General features: G+C 44.4%; 1 protein-coding gene across 2 annotated transcripts in view; it reads left to right on the forward strand.

Moving 5' to 3' along the window:
• The window catches only part of ODAD2 (outer dynein arm docking complex subunit 2), a 1,353,572-nt gene that overhangs the window by 1,242,967 nt on the left and 91,977 nt on the right, over positions 1-18,628 (forward strand). The window lies entirely within an intron of this gene.

Genomic DNA, 18,628 nt, shown 5'->3' on the forward strand with positions numbered 1-18,628 from the left:
CCAATTATGGAGAAACACCAAAACAATGTGGTAGACTGATACACAAGAACGTGTTTCTCCCCCAAATGAAATGCTGTCCAGCCAGATGCAATACTCTGAAATGGGGATAAGAACTGAGAAAGTAGCAACAACTGTACCCCACCATCGTTATCCGGGAAGGGAAAACTGCCTGGGCATATTGGTTGAAGCGGCTAACCATCAGGAACACAGGTTTGTGATTTGAAAAACTAACCCGACGTGGGGCTAAGTCCGTCATCAGAACAGAATAAAATAGCAAGTTCAGGATAGTGAATGGAATGACAAGACTGCGGCTCACAAACTGCAGAGGCATGTCCAGAAAGGCCACAAGGAGGCATGAATGTAGGAGACTGAAATCTCAAAGTCAAACATCGAGACCTGCCCTAGTGCGGCTTAAATATCCATCATACCCCTCCAGTCATTGAAACCAAACCTCCTAGCCTTACGGGGGTTGGCACGGTATGGGGAATCTAGCAAAGAGACACAGAGGTATCGGAAAACAGATATACAAATACAGAGAACCCTTACAACCTCCGTCTGTTAACGCCTTTCAACTCCGTTGCCGATGTGGGAAGCTGCATTACATGAGGCTCAGGGCATAACAGTTCTCCCACCCAAAGGTCAACTTACCAGGTGGGGTTTTATGGGATAAAGTGCATGAAATTTAAGAACCAGGGAAGGGGCGTGTACCTGATCTGCAGTTTCACAGGATCTGTCTTTAGGAGCGTACCCAACCCATTCAACAAAGTACTGTAATCTTCTTCTATGTCTTTTAGAATAAAGAATGTGTTAACTCTCATGCTCATCTTCCTCCCCTGCCTCTATGGCGGAGGAGATGGTTCTGCTCGGGACAAGTCATCATAAGGTTTGAGAAGGGATGTGTGGAAAACAGGATGTATCTGAATCTCTTTGGTCAGTTCAAACTTCAATGCAATTTAATTAGTTTAGAGATCTGGTATGACCCAATATATTGTGGCTATAGCATATAGGGTACTGCTAAACGTAGGTTTTTTTGTTGATAGCCATGCTCGTTCTCCAACAGCAAACAAGGGAGCTAGACAACAGTGCTGGTCAGCTTGGACCTTCATTGTGACTTTATATTGTTGCAATTCTTTTTTAGCTTGAGATCATATCTTCACAAGATTGCCATGGTGTGTTTGACTTTTGGAATAGCTGTAAGTTCTTGGGGTACCTGTAAGGGAATAGCTTTAGGATGGTATCCCAAAGAATAGAAGAAAGGTGAGATCTTGGTCGCTGAATGTGTGTTATTATTGTATTCAAATTCTGCTAATGGTATCACTTGAACCCAAGTGCTAGAGCAGATGATCAATAAACACCTTAGATACTGTTCCAAAGTCTGATTAGTTCTTTCTGTTTCTCCATCCATTTGTGGATGGTAAGCCAACGATAAACTGTGGACTATTTGAAGAGCTGTACAAACCCCCTTCCAGAATCTAGAAATCAACTGTGCTTCTCAATCAGAAATGATAACAGCAGGTATACCATGTAAATGGACCACCTGGCCAATAAACACTTAAGCCAACTCTTTAACAGTAGGAATTTTCTTAAGGGGCAGAATGAAGGCCATTTTAGTGAGGAGATCTATTACTACCAAAACTGTGGTGTAACCCTGAGAAGGAGGCAAATCCGTAATATAATCCATACTAATGGATTACCAGGGAAAGTGAGTAATGGGCAAAGCTTGCAACAGACCAGCAAGAGCACAATAGGAAGCTTTTTGTCATGCACACGTGGGACTAGTCTTCACATATGCCTGTACATCTGCCTTCAAACCCTCCGACCAGGACCAACACTGATACGATTGTTTTTTTTTTCTTCTTCTGGATGTTCTTCTAAAGAAGTGGGGTGACACCAATGCATTCTCTGCCATTGTAACTCAGATGTACGAATTATTAAATTGTTGGCATGATACAATATCCCTTCCTTATTGCTGTTAACAGGATTTTGTACCCAGTCAGGGACCGACCCAGAACGAAAGCTAAAAAACAATTCTATTAGGAAAGGAGCAGATTCATCACCCTCTTTTGCCCCCACACATATGATCTTCGTGGGAAGTATTATGGGAAAATGTCTTTCAGAGAGTACTCTAGCTTCCTTTCCTAGATGCAACAGTGTGTCAGCCTTACCTTGATTTGGACCAGGGTAGTAAGTAATGGCAAAATCATACTCTCTGAAAAGCAATACCCATCTCATTTGATGAGGTGTGAGGGTTCTGGCGGATCCTAAACACTGCAACTGTCTGTGGTCAGAATATCTTCTTATTGTATAACACAATCCCAACTAATGATGCTTCCATTCCTGAAATGTGAGTTTTATTGCTAGAAGCTCACGTTCAGTGATCAGGTAGTTCTGTTCAGCTAGTAGTGGTGTGTAAGACAAATAGGCAATGGGATGCATCCTGCATGATTTCTTATCTCTCAGAGATAACTCACCACCTCCTGCAAATTGGGATGAGCCCGCTTCAACTAAATAAGGTTGATAGGTGTCTGCATGCCTCAAAACTGGAACAGCAGTGAACTTTTCTTTTAGTACAGCAAAAGCCTGCTCTGCCTGTTCAGACCACTTGAATATACTACCCATGCGCAACAGTTTCATGATAGGTTCAATGATCTCAATGAAAGTGGGTAATAAACCGCCTGTAAAAGTTTGCAACCCCAAGGAATGATTGAACATCACATACAGAACCAGAACTAAACTATTGCGAAATGGCCTCTGTTTTCTTGGGATCCATGTGTATATCTGACTGTGAAAGGACAAACAAAAAAATCGACTTGAGTAGTATGAAAAACACATTTATCCAGTTTGGCACTGAGGTGATTGTCTCTAAGGCACTGCAACACATTTGTGAAATGCTCAACGTGTTCCTCTTCAGATTGAGAATAAATCAGCATTGTAAGGATTGCAGGCTGGTTCCACAGGAGCGTCAAGAATCCGAAGAGTAGTCCACAGCCTTCCCCTACGGTCTTCCGACTCTATCAAGCACTAGAGTACGAGAGACACGCCAGGGGAAAACAGGGAAACAAAACAAGTAAAGAAGGGGGGAGACAATGATGGCTGATGGAATTCTCCAGTAGTGAATATGGAGTACTTCAATGAAGGTAACAGGAAAACAGGAAGGCTGAAATGACAAAAGGAAACAAAACACTCTAGCTCTACTCCAATTAAACGGGATATTGATTATACATGTACATAAACATATCACGTACCCCAGGTTCTTAATATGACTCTGATTAAGCAGATGAGGGTGGAAGTAAGGTACAGCGTCTGGAGCTATAATAAGGATGACACAGTTATTGAAAGGAGCACTAAAATCTAGATGTGGTATGTTCGTTAGCACTCTAATCAACCCCTCTCTTACTTCGACTATCTTGGAACTGCCTTTGAAGACCCCTTCGTTACAGTCTGGTACACAAAGAACCTTCCATTCAATTCTTCTGCAGATGTCTTTATGATTTATCACCATCTATGAGAACCAAACAGAATCTATACAGTCTATTCACATGTAGCAATAATAAGGCAAAAGATTGGTAGCGCATGAACGCTCTTACCGTGATTCCCTGTAGTGAGGAATAGAGGCACCCACCCAGATCCACGCAAGAGTGCCACGAAATACAAGGACAAGGTTTCCAGTAAATAATGGAAAATGATGGTGGTAGCTCCTGGAAACAGGGACCTTGCAGGTAAGGGGGGGACAGACCGGGGATAGGAAAAATAACAAGGAGAAACCTAACTGTCTAACTATGTAAAGGAAAAAAGGGAAAAACACCACACCGGACAGCGGAGCACAAACCCGGCTGTCTGGCGTAAACAGAAATATTGGGAAGCAAAAAAAAGGGAGACTAGTCCCACCGGATGGCGGAGCAAAGCCCGGCCGCCGGGTGGAACTGAGTGTCAGCGCTATACTCAGAAGTTCACAAATGAGCCGTGAACGTGTTCTCCGCAAAACAGAGAACGGAGCAGTGCCCGGCCGGATGGCGGAGCGAAGCCCGGCCGCCGGGCGGGGCACAAGGAGTAGGGGAGAGGAGAGCCAAGAGCAAGGCGCACAGAGCAATGCCCGGCCGGATGGCGGAGCAAAGCCCGGCCGCCGGGCGGGGCACACAACAGAGTACGCCAAAGGCAGAAAGGCGCCGTATAACCCAGAGCGTATGCGAGCCCACTGATAGTTGGTGCAGGGGAACGCTACACGCTGAAACAGCGGACAACAGCAAACAGAACCAAGAACTACAAATACTGGGAAACAGGAACGGAACCGGAAACAAGGGAAGCTTGACGCAGGAACGTGAAGCGTCGATCCCTGTTTCCTGGTTCCTTACATACCAGGTTTCTTAAAGGGACAGCGTAGGGGATTCTCAAAGCATGACAGTACACTCCCCCCACAGTGCTCCCCACCCGGTTTGGGCTTGTCAGGGTATCTCCGGTGAAACTCTCTCAATAATCGAGGGGCATGAACATTGACCGCAGGTTCCCATGTGCGTTCCTCTATGCCATACCCTTTCCAATGGACCAGGTATTGCAATGCTTTCCTAACCACCCGGGAATCGATGATAGCCCCAACTTCAAACTCCTCCGAATCATGCAGGATAACAGGAGCAGGTCTTACAGGCACCCTAGTCCCCGGTTCAACCGGTTTGAGTAGCGACACATGGAAGACCGGATGGATCTTAAAGGAGGGAGGCAGGATGATCTTGATGGCTACAGGATTGATCACCTTCTCCACCTTGTAAGGGCCTATGTATTTAGGGCTAAACTTGCGTGGACCCCCCAAAGAGAGATGTTTAGTGGAGAGCCAGACCTCATCTCCTGGTGTATAAATGGGTTCCAGTCTCCTGTGTAAGTTTGCCCCTTCTGTGTATCTCACCTTTGCCATTTCTAGATTCTCTAGTGCTCTCTCCTGTACTTCGTGTAGGCGTTCTACCCTGTCTGAGGCAGCCGGGGTTGGACAATCAGTAGGGATTTCTGCGGGCAATAACCTGGGGTGATAACCATAAGAACAAAAGAAAGGTGAGAATTTGGTGGAGGAGTGTGTGCTTTGGTTGTAAGAGATTTCAGCCAACCAGACCAACTCATCCCATTCATCCAAGGCTTGCAACGTCTGATTCCGTATGTACTGCTCGAAACACTGGTTAACCCTCTCCGTTTGTCCGTCTGACTGCGGATGGTGACTGGACGACAAACGGACATCAATGTGGAGAAGGGAACATAGACTTCTCCAGAATCGTGACACAAATTGTGCCCCTCTGTCGGACACTAGGACAGAGGGAAAACCATGTAAACGGACTATGTGCTGCATGAATATGGATGCCAACTCTACAGCTGTGGGCAGGCCCTTTAAAGGCACAAAATGAGCCGTCTTAGTGAACAGGTCTACTACCACTAACAGTGTATTGTTCTTCAGTTTTGTGAGTGGTAGTTCTACTATGAAATCAAGAGACACGGTATGCCATGGGCCTGCAGGTGAAGGTAAGGGCATAAGAAGGCCCACCGGATTGAGACGTGACACCTTAGTCTGAGCACACACACAACATGTCTTCACATACTGTTCGATGTCTTTCAACATTGTAGGCCACCAAAAACGGTCACGCACAACTGCAATCGTTCTCTTGATACCGGGATGACCTGCTACTGGATGGGAATGATACCACTTCAGGACCTGTTCCTGTAGCTCTCCCGACGGTAACACCACTCCCCCTTGTACCCGTACCAGTCCTTTTCGCAGCGACATTTCCTGAGCTCCCACCACTTGCATCATGTCTGCTGCTACTTGACTTGCTCTAACCTGTGATAGGAACATATCCTCATTTTGTACAAGTCCTATGATGTTAGCTCGGGGAATGATGTTGACTTGCTCTATGGGGTCTGAAGGAATATCAAAACCCAACCGAGACAGGGCATCCGCCTTGCCGTTTTTTCTCCCAGGTCTGTATTGGACGGTGAAGTCAAATTCACTAAAGTATTGGGACCAGCGTAACTGTCTCATGGATAGGGCTTTAGCAGATTTGAGGTACTGGAGGTTTCTGTGGTCTGTATATACTACAGCAGGATACCTAGCCCCCAAGAGATACTGTCTCCACTCCTCAAACGCTTTCTTAATGGCCAACAATTCCTTATCTCCTATGGCATAATTGTATTCAGCAGGGGTGAACTTATGTGAGAAGAAAGCGACCGGATGGCATTCGCCAGTCACCGCATCCGCTTGCGACAGTACACCACCCACCGCCACTTGAGAAGCATCCACTTCCACTACAAAGGGCAAAGCAGGGTCTGGATAACGCAAGACAGGAGCGCTTGTAAACGCCTTCTTCAGCAGACGAAAAGAACTTTCTGCTTCATCGGACCACACAAAGGGAACGCCCTTCCTCAACAGTGCAGTGACAGGTGATATCAAGGTGGAGAAGTCACGGATAAACCGTCGATAAAAGTTCGCTAGGCCCAGAAAGCTTTGAATTTCCTTTACTGACCGAGGAGCTGGCCATGCCAACACTGCCTCTACCTTGGAGATATCCATGCTAAGGCCTCTAGGGGATACGACATATCCCAAAAAGGGTACTTCTTTAGTGTGAAAGGTACACTTTTCCAGTTTGCAATACAATCGGTTGTCAAACAGTCGTTCCAACACATTGCGAACATGTTGTTTGTGATCTGTCAGGTTACAGGAAAAGATCAACAAATCATCTATGTAGGCAATTACATAGATCTCAAGCATGTCCTTCAACACCTCGTTGATAAAAAATTGAAACGCCGCAGGGGCGTTGCATAGCCCAAAGGGCATTACGAGATATTCATAAAGACCATACTTGGTGCAAAAGGCTGTTTTCCATTCGTCACCCTCCTGGACACGCACAAGATGGTAAGCTCCACGTAGATCTAACTTGGTGAAATATTGGGCATTGCGTATCTTGTCAAGGAGGGAGGCGATGAGAGGCAGGGGGTAACGGTTCTTGATTGTGACATCATTCAACTTCCGATAATCTATGCAGCATCGCAGACCCCCTTCACGTTTCGGAATGAAGAATAAAGAAGAAGAGGCCGGGGACCGTGATTGCCGAATGAACCCTTTCTGAAGCATGGAATCCAGATAATCCCGTAGATACACATTCTCCTTTTCCGTAAGGGCGTAAACTCTGCTGCAAGGAATCCTAGCTCCTGCCTCTAAATCTATGCGGCAGTCATAGACTCTGTGTGGGGGAAGAACCTCAGCTTCCTTAGCATCAAAGACTGCTTGTAGATCTCGGTAACATAGTGGTAAGGGAGTACTAGGCTCATGACTGTAGTGGTTCATACTCAAGCCTTCTACAACTGCCCCTGCTACGGGTGAGGATACGACAGAAGGAAAGGTGACTGTAGACGTTTCCCAATTAATTACAGGGTTTTGGGTTCTCAACCATGGGATACCTAGTAATACTGGGAACTGTGGTGAACAAATTAAATCGAACACCACTTCTTCCTGATGATCGGGATCGATAGTCATGCGAATAGGACTGGTACATTGGGTTACGGGGCCGGAAATAAGCGGACTACCGTCTATTGTGGTAACTGTACTGGGTGTCTCTCTTGTAGTATAGGCTACCAGATTTTCTTTTGCCCAATCTTGATCCATGTAATTTCCAGACGCCCCCGAATCGATCATTACCAATACATGTAGACCAAGCGCCCCCTGAGTCATATGTACTGCAATATATAGATGGTTCGTGGGAGTGATGTTAATCTCAGAAGAAGAGACTGTAAGACCAGACCTACCTGGGTTCCTTGTCTCACAAGAACCCAGGCTTGCTAGTTTCCCTGTACCTTGGGTTGTGTGGCTTTGGGTTTCACCGGGCATTCCCGCAAAAAATGCCCTGCTTTACCGCAATAAAGACATAGTCTAAGAGCTCTTCTCCTCTGTCTCTCTTCTACAGTCAAAGGCCCTCTGACTACACCTATCTGCATAGGTTCGCAGTCTTCTCCGGCCTTCTCAGGGGTGCTCTTTTTCTCTTTAGTGCTAGCGTATCGGTATTCATGTTTCCCTCTCTCTTTTCTTCTTTCTTGGCAGCGATGATCAATCTTTACCACCAAATCTATCAAAGCTGAACAGGAAGTGGGAAGGTCTACTATTTGAGAGAGAGCGTCTTTTAATTCCTCTCGCAAACCCCTATAAAACATGGTACTCTGTTTTGCTTCAGGCCATTCAGATTCGACCACCAAGCTACGAAACCTGGTTATGTAAGATACCAAATCTTGAGTACCCTGTTTGAGGTCTAGTAACTCGGTGTCAGCAGAATGTGTGTACATGTGTCTGTCGAATAATTTGCGGAACTCTCGCCTAAAAGCCGGGTAACTGTGTAACAAAGGATCATCCCTGTCAACTAATGGAATTGCCCAATCTGCAGCTGACCCGCTAAGATAAGAAATCACAAAGGCTACCTTGGCCTGATCAGAGGGAAAACAAGCTGCTTTGCAAGAAAAGTGTAATTGACACTGGCTAAGGAAGGCAGCGCATCGTTTTGCGTCTCCTGTAAACCTCTCAGGTGGTGCCAGAGGAATGACAGGGGGGGTAGTCACTTGTACTACTGATGTACCCCCTCCAGAGGCTCCCGAGGGCTGCTGTCTCTGGAGGGTGTCCATCCTTGCCATTAGGGTTTGCGTTTCTACTTGTAGATTACCTAACATTCCAGCTAGGTCTGCTAGGGTCACTGCTTCGAGATCCATGACGCTCGGGCAGAACGTACCACTTGGGCTTCACGTTCTGTAAGGATTGCAGGCTGGTTCCACAGGAGCGTCAAGAATCCGAAGAGTAGTCCACAGCCTTCCCCTATGGTCTTCCGACTCTATCAAGCACTAGAGTACGAGAGACACGCCAGGGGAAAACAGGGAAACAAAACAAGGAAAGAAGGGGGGAGACAATGATGGCTGATGGAATTCTCCAGTAGTGAATATGGAGTACTTCAATGAAGGTAACAGGAAAACAGGAAGGCTGAAATGACAAAAGGAAACAAAACACTCTAGCTCTACTCCAATTAAACGGGATATTGATTATACATGTACATAAACATATCACGTACCCCAGGTTCTTAATATGACTCTGATTAAGCAGATGAGGGTGGAAGTAAGGTACAGCGTCTGGAGCTATAATAAGGATGACACAGTTATTGAAAGGAGCACTAAAATCTAGATGTGGTATGTTCGTTAGCACTCTAATCAACCCCTCTCTTACTTCGACTATCTTGGAACTGCCTTTGAAGACCCCTTCGTTACAGTCTGGTACACAAAGAACCTTCCATTCAATTCTTCTGCAGATGTCTTTATGATTTATCACCATCTATGAGAACCAAACAGAATCTATACAGTCTATTCACATGTAGCAATAATAAGGCAAAAGATTGGTAGCGCATGAACGCTCTTACCGTGATTCCCTGTAGTGAGGAATAGAGGCACCCACCCAGATCCACGCAAGAGTGCCACGAAATACAAGGACAAGGTTTCCAGTAAATAATGGAAAATGATGGTGGTAGCTCCTGGAAACAGGGACCTTGCAGGTAAGGGGGGGACAGACCGGGGATAGGAAAAATAACAAGGAGAAACCTAACTGTCTAACTATGTAAAGGAAAAAAGGGAAAAACACCACACCGGACAGCGGAGCACAAACCCGGCTGTCTGGCGTAAACAGAAATATTGGGAAGCAAAAAAAAGGGAGACTAGTCCCACCGGATGGCGGAGCAAAGCCCGGCCGCCGGGTGGAACTGAGTGTCAGCGCTATACTCAGAAGTTCACAAATGAGCCGTGAACGTGTTCTCCGCAAAACAGAGAACGGAGCAGTGCCCGGCCGGATGGCGGAGCGAAGCCCGGCCGCCGGGCGGGGCACAAGGAGTAGGGGAGAGGAGAGCCAAGAGCAAGGCGCACAGAGCAATGCCCGGCCGGATGGCGGAGCAAAGCCCGGCCGCCGGGCGGGGCACACAACAGAGTACGCCAAAGGCAGAAAGGCGCCGTATAACCCAGAGCGTATGCGAGCCCACTGATAGTTGGTGCAGGGGAACGCTACACGCTGAAACAGCGGACAACAGCAAACAGAACCAAGAACTACAAATACTGGGAAACAGGAACGGAACCGGAAACAAGGGAAGCTTGACGCAGGAACGTGAAGCGTCGATCCCTGTTTCCTGGTTCCTTACATACCAGGTTTCTTAAAGGGACAGCGTAGGGGATTCTCAAAGCATGACACAGCATATTGTCAATGTGTACAAAGACAAAATATTCCAAATAATCCCAAAAGAGCTCATTGACAAACACATATTGGTAAATGCATTAGGTTTTGCCTCTGGGATTAATAATAATAGATGTGGGAGCAATGTATGACTGCAGAGAGAATGGTGTGAGTTCTCGCTGTGCAGAGTGAGTGGTGTGTGAATGAAGGTTGATACGTTTCTGAGTGCAGGGTGAAAGAGCCTTGATGTACGGTGATTGATGTGTGTTCAGTGCAGAATGAGAATTGTGTGGGGGTATAGGGTGAGCGATGTTACCCTGTACAATGTAAGAAGTGTGTAAGTATAGGATGAGTGGTATGTTAATAATATAAGAGCAGGATGAGCAGTTTGAGTTTAGAGTGAGAGGCGAGTATGAAAGGTGCGAGGAGTGTGAGTGCTTGGTGAGAGCTATGTCAATGGTGTGTGAGAGCAGAGCTAACATTGTGTGAGTGGTGGGTGAGTAGTGTCTGACTGCTAGCACAATTTCAGGGTTATAGCAATAAATCACGCATACCAAACAAACTGAACAGACTCAAAACATTGTCTCTCTGTTTACAAATATAATTCTGCCACAGCACATTGATAGGCAGAAGTTCTAAAAGCCTCTTCTGGTGCTTTCAAATCTAATTTGTCGGTGTTCTCGTATGTTGCAATGTTCCATGTAACCTTCGCCTTCAGGTAGTAGAGATGACAAGGCAACATCATCTGCAGCTGCAAAGTTAATTTTTTCTGTCAACTATTTTGTAATTGTCCCGGACAAGAACTTAAAAAAAAATAACTTTTTCTAACAGAATTGCTTACGAGAAATTAGGGACTCGCAGAGAATGGGACAGTTGGCTTGTTAAATTCAGTTTTTACCTTTGCAGACCTTACATTTGTGTAGCTCCTAAAAATGTTGGAACCAGGACAATGTACACGTTTTTAGAACAAGGAATCCTGAATCACAAATATGTGCGGATTGCAATATAAAATTAATGCATGTAAATGAGAATTCACACGTGTTAATTTAATTTATTTGATTTAGTTCTCCACTGAGAACCACAAATATTTAGTACATGATATAACATTTTAAACAGTTTGTTAAAAAAGAAAGGTTTTCATTCTAATACAAAGTAAAAATAGGTTTTAAAAAATGTGTATAAATTGTGGCAGACAAACTAATTTGACGGAGCCTTACATAGTATGATCAATTCCTGTACAGAGTTAATTCTACATTTTCTATAAATTGGTTGTAAAAACCTTTTTCTTGCGTTTATCACTGTTGCATTTAGGCAAGTGAACAACAAATGTTCCAAGTCCTGCTCCCCACCATTACACAAATTACAGATAATACTTGATTTTTCTTTTGGTAGCCACCTATATGTAATTGTTTTTAAAGGAAGTATCCCAAATCGGAGCAGCACAATCAATCTTCTGACCCCATGCTTTAAATTAAAATTAATATTCTGTTGTGTTTTCTTAAAGACAATAGTTTCTGTGAATTTTTTATATAAAGACAATTTAGTGCAGTATTGATGATATGTGTGCACAGGACTATTGTAACTATTGCATGTGGTTGTCTTACAATCATAAATTAAGGTGTTTATAGGGTCACCCCTTTCCTGTCAGCACCATTAGATTAGACACTGTGTCGGACTACTACCGTCAATTTTGCAAGGCGCCACATATTCCTCTATACTAAAACCCTGGCTTCTAGTACCAACAATGTAGTGCAGTGTTGAGAGTCAAGATCAAAGCTGAGTCTTGGAGCAAAATGTTTTAAAAAGAGCTTCAGCTGGGCAGGTGTCCATGACTGTAACAAATTAATATTAACATTAGATAACTTAAAAGCAGTTAAAACATTCCTTGAGAATACATGTTTTGAAGATTCTTTTTCAAATGTTTCTATTTTAAGTAGAGATCGAAGCGTTCCTTTTTCCGCATGGAGGAGGCTGTATGCCCATCTAATGATATTAGTAATTCCTCTGGCATAAGAGCTGGTTAATGAGAACTCCAAGCGGAGAGCTTGTACCGGTACAGCTTGAGACACCTTTGTTAGCTTCCGTAAGATCTTCCCTTCTTTTAGGTCTAGAAAGTTCCATTGGCTTATTGGGATGTATTCAAGAGCGTATGACAGCACTGGTGGAATCTTGGTGCTGTATACCTGAAGCAGAGAAGAAAAGTGTCTTTGTCCACTTGACGTATATAAACGTGAAAGTGCCCCCACATGAACGTCGGATTTACAAGTCAAATTCTTATGGAGCATATTTTGTAGAGACTTGGTGAAGATTCGACCTAAATAGGTATATTCATTTGCCACTTTCAGCGTTTCCCCCCCTACAGTCCAGTTGAATTTGGCACTCGGTTTCCTTCCTGAAAACAGAACTATTTTTGTTTTCGCGATGTTCGGTATTAAATAGTTTTCCTCCGTATAGTTGTGGAGTGCTTGGAGGCTTCTTTGCAGACCGAATGGTGTTAGGTCTAAAATGATTACATCGTCAGCATACATCATGGTGTAAATTTTGTGGAGGGCAATTTTAGGTGGAAAGTTGCATATCTGTTTAAAACATTCAGGCAAATCGCTAAGGTAAAAGGAGAACAGTAGGGGAGCAAGAAGGCATCCTTGCTTAAGGGAGTTTAGAGTCAGGATAGGGCTTGTGAGACCCTTTCCCCTCCCCATTTCAACCTGACACCAAGTCCCGGAATGTAATTATGTTATTATATGGAGTAATTTATCTGGGATACCCATTTTGCTGAGTTTTCTCCAGAGTGTTCCTCTATCCACTCTATCGAATGCGGTGGTAAAGTCAATAAAAGCAGCATACACAACCTGGGATTTTATAGCCACATATTTGTCTAAGATGGTTTGCAACACAGCAATATTGTCAGTGACCGAGTGCTTTGGTCTGAACCGGATTGATATGGGGGGGATTAGTACTGATGAATAAACCCAGTCCTTAAAATGGTCTGATACTGCTGCTGTGAAAATCTTTCCTGTTTCATCTAGAAGGGCTATCTGCTTGTAGTTGCCAGGATGCAACCTTGAACCCTTTTTGTGTATGGGTATTACAAAGCTCCCCTTCCAAGATTTGGGGATTTCCCCAGTGGTAAAGATATGGTTAAAAAGGGGAGATAACATCTTGCTCCATACTTTGGGATTGCATTGGAGGACCTTGATCGGGATTTGGTCAGGACCCGTTGCTCCCGCTGTTCTCGCCTTTTTTATATATAACTCAATTGACAAGGGACTTGGTGCTCCGATATTTGAAGATTTTGTTTCTAGATTTCTAGCCAAGTTATTACATGTTTCTGAATTAGTATTTAGTGTATATAGATTGGCAAGGTATGATTCCCATTCTGTCAGAGGCACCGGGATAGCTTGTAATGTTTTTTTGGTGCCCGTTTCTTTAGCAATTATATTCCAATAGGCACGTTGGTTATTTTGTTTTGCTGCTATCTGCATATCTACCTCATTTTTATCCTGAGTTATTCTCTTATTTTTTGCATTTTCTCTACTATGTTGATTTTTCAATTTGTTAATTTCTAGCTGGTTGGATACTGAGTATTATAGAAACTGCCCTCTTATCAATTTATTTAATTGTTTTGTATTAGTAGCTAATTTTAGTTTTCGTACTGATTCTTTGTTGTTCCCCATTGCTTTAACTTGTCCTGCAGTTTTTGTAATACGTTTTTGATAGCCATTTTGAAATGTATTATCGGATTCATAGAACAAATTATTTGCAATAATTGCGTTGCATCGATTATGGTAATAATTTTATTGAGTGTTGGTGAATTCCATTGAATCCTCCTTTGGGCCTTATTTACCAAAACTGTGCTATGAATGTACATAATATGGCTTGACAAAGAAAGTTGTATCTTCCACTCTGTATCTGTTTGCAGGATAGCATGGTCACTGCCATGAACAAAATTAATTTTGAGTTGTGAAACTGTTCCAAACAGATCCGAGCTTCAAATCTAGTCCAAGAGTGACGAACTACAGTTCCCTTGTCTTGTATTTGATGAGGGAATGTCTCCTTCTACATTACCGTTTAGGATTATTCCACTTAACAATGGGAGTGAGGCTACTAAAATGTTCCCTCTTTTATCCGCTTTGCTTTCTTTAGGAAATAGTGGAATGGGGATTCCCAGGGCCTCTTCTTTGTGCCAGTTTGCCCATTTTTGAAGTACCTCATTTGATATTTTCCTATTGAAGTCGCCCATAATGAAAAGCGATGGATAACCTTGTCCTTCTAGTGTTGTTTCAATATCTTCGAGGATTTCTATAGCAAGTACATCCATTTTTGCTCCAGGGGGGGATATAAACCTTACAAATTAGTAGAATCCGCACTTGCAACTTTTCCAGCTCAAGCTGTCACTGCACACAGTGCAGACGCCGTGTCTGGCTGGTGATACAGGACTTTCCCAGGTCAGGCGGTTGGTATCTTTTCACCTTATTCCGTAAAACCCAGACACGACTATTACCTTCCACTCAAGCTTGCTTCAAACTGACCCTACTTTGCCAGGTCCCTGACCCTCTAGCAGCACAAACATGTCCTACACTGCATCTCACCTGACAGCTTTGTGCACAAATGTGGATGAAATAAATGCAAGGTCTACAAGTTGTGGCCAATGAATGATATAAAAATAGACGGAGGACTCAATACATGATTGTAATTCAGGAAGTATACAGAGCTACATTAATGCCAGGGAATAGGAAGACGTGTAACCAACGAATATATCTCTTTACATCGTGGATTTTACTCCGCGATGCATTCACAACGCGGTTGTTACAATGAACGCGTTGTCACAATGCAGTGCCATTACTGCACAGGTCGATACAGCGACTTGCGCTAGATGGTGCGCTGGACTCAGGATTAGTATGATTTACTATTCCAACTCCAGTGTGTGCAACACTAGGGAAGGTGTTGGAATAGTAAATCATACTATTCCTTAGTCTAGAGCGCCATCCAGCACAAGTCCTTTTAACGACTTGGGTAGTAATGGCACTGCGTTGTAACAACACGGTCATTGTAACGATCGCGTTGTTTGCACGCAGTGTAAAATCCACGATGTAAACGATATTTCCCGTAACCAACAGTCCATTATGAGAGATTTTCAGTACTTACATCCCAATCACTAGATCAGAAAAGTGATCGAATATTAGAATGATTAAGAATAGTCTCAAATGTTTTTACTTAACTCAAGATCATTGACACCAGAATATTTTATTTTTTTAATTCACGTAGTAGAAAGGACCAACTTTACTGCTTGTTTTATTTTGAGTAGTGTTTTTTAACTAAACGTGTGACTGAGTACATTTGTGTTATTTATTTATGTCCATTCGATCAGATAAACATATTTCACATCGTCCAAGATGGCTTCACCATTCAAAGCGTCACAAGGCCAAACTTTCAGCACTGGTCCCTCTTCGCTAGAGTTAGAGGGTAGTCAACCAGCGAAAGTCACAGTAGTAACCCCTTGTCCATTATCCTTGGTTGCACCCGAAATATGAAACATAGTGTGTTTATAAACCAGTGTCATCTTTAGTTTCTCTGCCGTTCTGCAGCTTTCCTGGATGACGCAGCTAAGGAGGCCTGTGTTATAACCTACTTGGATGGGAATGCTGCAACATGGATTGGTCCTTTAGTTTAGAATGATGACCCAATATTGTGTAATTATCTACAGTGTAAAGATAAAATGGGGAGTCTATTTTTCAATCCATCAATCCTCCATCCTCACTTATGCAGTTTATTTGATGGGCTTGTTTTTTCTGTCAAGTTTCCACTGACGTGAGGTTTCAAATAAAAAGGAGCGAAAATGGCCCAACCAATCTCCTCCAGAACCTGCCCCCATGCACTGTAAATTAGACCACGAGTGCCTGGTAGTCGATCTCATGGAGAAATGAGGAGGATGTGTAAGACAGGGGGACATCAATGGATGAACAGAATATCGCCACATTCAGACTGAACCCACGTTATCCAGTAAATATCCCTTTGTATCATGGAAGTAGTTTGTTTCTGAAAGAGTAGACAGCACCCATTAGTACTCGAAACACAAAAGGAACCATTTAAAGCAATCACACAACGCTATCTCTTTGCCAGAATCCCATCCCACTCTTGAAAGTGGCATAGGGATACTAGTTAACCTCACACGCCTCAACCAGGATAAACTTCGGGTGCAGAATATGATCACAATCAAAGTAATTCCTCTAATAGTTAATTTTAAAAAAAAATGGTGTCAATTACCTAAAATCACTCCAAATAAGAAAAGGAGAAATAGAGCATAGTCACATTAGAGATCCCATAAGTTTAAGGTCCTTTCATCAGTGCACTGACTTTTTCATAAATGCTTTTTAGGGATCCAAAGATGGAGAAACGTCAAAAACAAAGTGGGAGACTAACACGCCAGGAGTGTCTCCCCCTAAGGGAATGCCATCCAGCCAGATGTAATACTTCAAATGGGCAAAAGAACAGAGAAAGCGGTGACAACTGTACCCCACCATCCATAGCTGGGTAGGGGAAAAAGATGGGGCAAATTGGTTGAAGCAGATATCCGCCGGGAACCCAAGTTTGTGATTCGAAAAAGCAACCTGATGTGAGGTTACGTTCGTCATCACAACAGAAAGAAACATGAAGTCCAGAAGGGTGGATGGAACCACTAGACCACGACTCACAAACAGTTGAGCCACGTAGAGAAAGACCACAAGGAGGCGTGAAAGTAGGAGACGGAAATCTCAAAGCCAAGCACGGAGACCTGCCCTGGTACGGCTTAAATATCTATCACGCCCCTCCAATCGCTGAAACCACACCTCCTCCTACATACTTCCTCCAGCCTAATGGAAGGTCAGCGCGGTTTGGGAAATCCAGCACATTGACACAGAGATAGGGAAAACAGATATACAAATACAGAATACTGTGGTGACGGTCTAGTCTTTCTACAGCCGCTCAGACCGGAACCGGAAGGGCGGCCATTTCGCGATAGCGGCCGAGCCCTGTAAGCGAGCGGTTGTGTATCCCCGGCGCTCCGGGAAATAAACCTAAATTTCCACTAAGCAAGGCTGCCGATTATTTATTCATGAAAAACGGGGCATTATTATAATGGCGACGAGGCGGGAGTGAAAAATCGACGAGGACCTAAAACAATAAGGAAAAAAAAAGCATCGAACAGGTTAAATATACCCCGAATTACTCGAAACTTTCACGGAGTGTGGCAGAGAGTGCGCACAGCACAGGGCCACGAAAAAGTCACTGAGCAGTCAGCCAGCCTTCACCCACAAGGCCAACATTGAAATAAAACCCCTTTCAAGCCTTATAGAGCACACAGTCCCAGGAGAAGGGGCTCTGTATAGCCCAAACCAGCTCCCCAACAGAAAGGGCACAGAGACACGGGAAGCGGCGCTCCAGAAGCCAACCAGCTGAGGTGAAGTTATTTACACGGGCCAACCTAGACGCAGACCACCTCAGGGCACTTAGTCTGACAAGCAAAGGCGGAGCTTACACCGCGACCGGTAAAGGCGGGAAGCAATCCTGGAATCCCGAGGAGCCTCAGGCAGTGGCGAAAGCAGCCCTACCCAGGGGAGAAGAAGCGAGGGACAGCAAGCACCAGGCAGTCCGCCTGACGACAACAGACAAGCCCAAGCAAATCCAAGGGACAACGAGAGAATGGCGGCGACCTCCACATCGCTCACCAGCATGGTGCCGTTCCTACCAAAAAGAGGTGAACCCACGATGCCGTGTGAAGATTGGAAGAGGTACTTTCTGAATTATTTGGCAGCACTAGAGGAGGAAAGTGAAGCGGAATACTCCAGCCCAGGGAAGTTGACGATTTTACTACATAACCTCCGACCGGAGGGAATAAGAGTGTATGACAACATGGTAAAGGCCACGAGACAAGCAGTGGACACGGATGTGTTCCAAAACGCGATTGAAGACATAGACGCCCACTATAGACCGGGGGTATGTGTGGCCATAGACCGATGCAACTTCTTTCAGAGGAAGCAAGAGAGCGGCGAGACCATAGATGAATATGTAGCGGCTCTACAGAAATTGGCCTTAACGTGTAAGTTTGGAGCGCTACATGACGAACTGGTGAGGGATCAAATAATCATGCACACATCAAACACAACAGTGCAGGAAAAGCTGTGGGTCAATGGGGATGCCCCCCTGAAGGAGGTATGGACCTTAGTAGAGAAGGCAGAATTGTCCAAGAGATGTGCCAGGAAGGAGACGAGCAACAAACAGACAGTATGAAGAGTGATGGTGAACAACAAAGGGGACAAGACCAGACAAACGGGACCACCCAAAAATTACTTCTCGAAAAGGAACCAGCAAGGAGCAGGAGCGACGCAGAAGACCACATGGGAGAAGAAAACGAATTGCTACCGGTGTGGAAGC

This window comes from Lissotriton helveticus, chromosome 10 (assembly GCF_964261635.1).
Source record: "Lissotriton helveticus chromosome 10, aLisHel1.1, whole genome shotgun sequence".
In the NCBI taxonomy this organism is placed as follows: domain Eukaryota; kingdom Metazoa; phylum Chordata; class Amphibia; order Caudata; family Salamandridae; genus Lissotriton; species Lissotriton helveticus.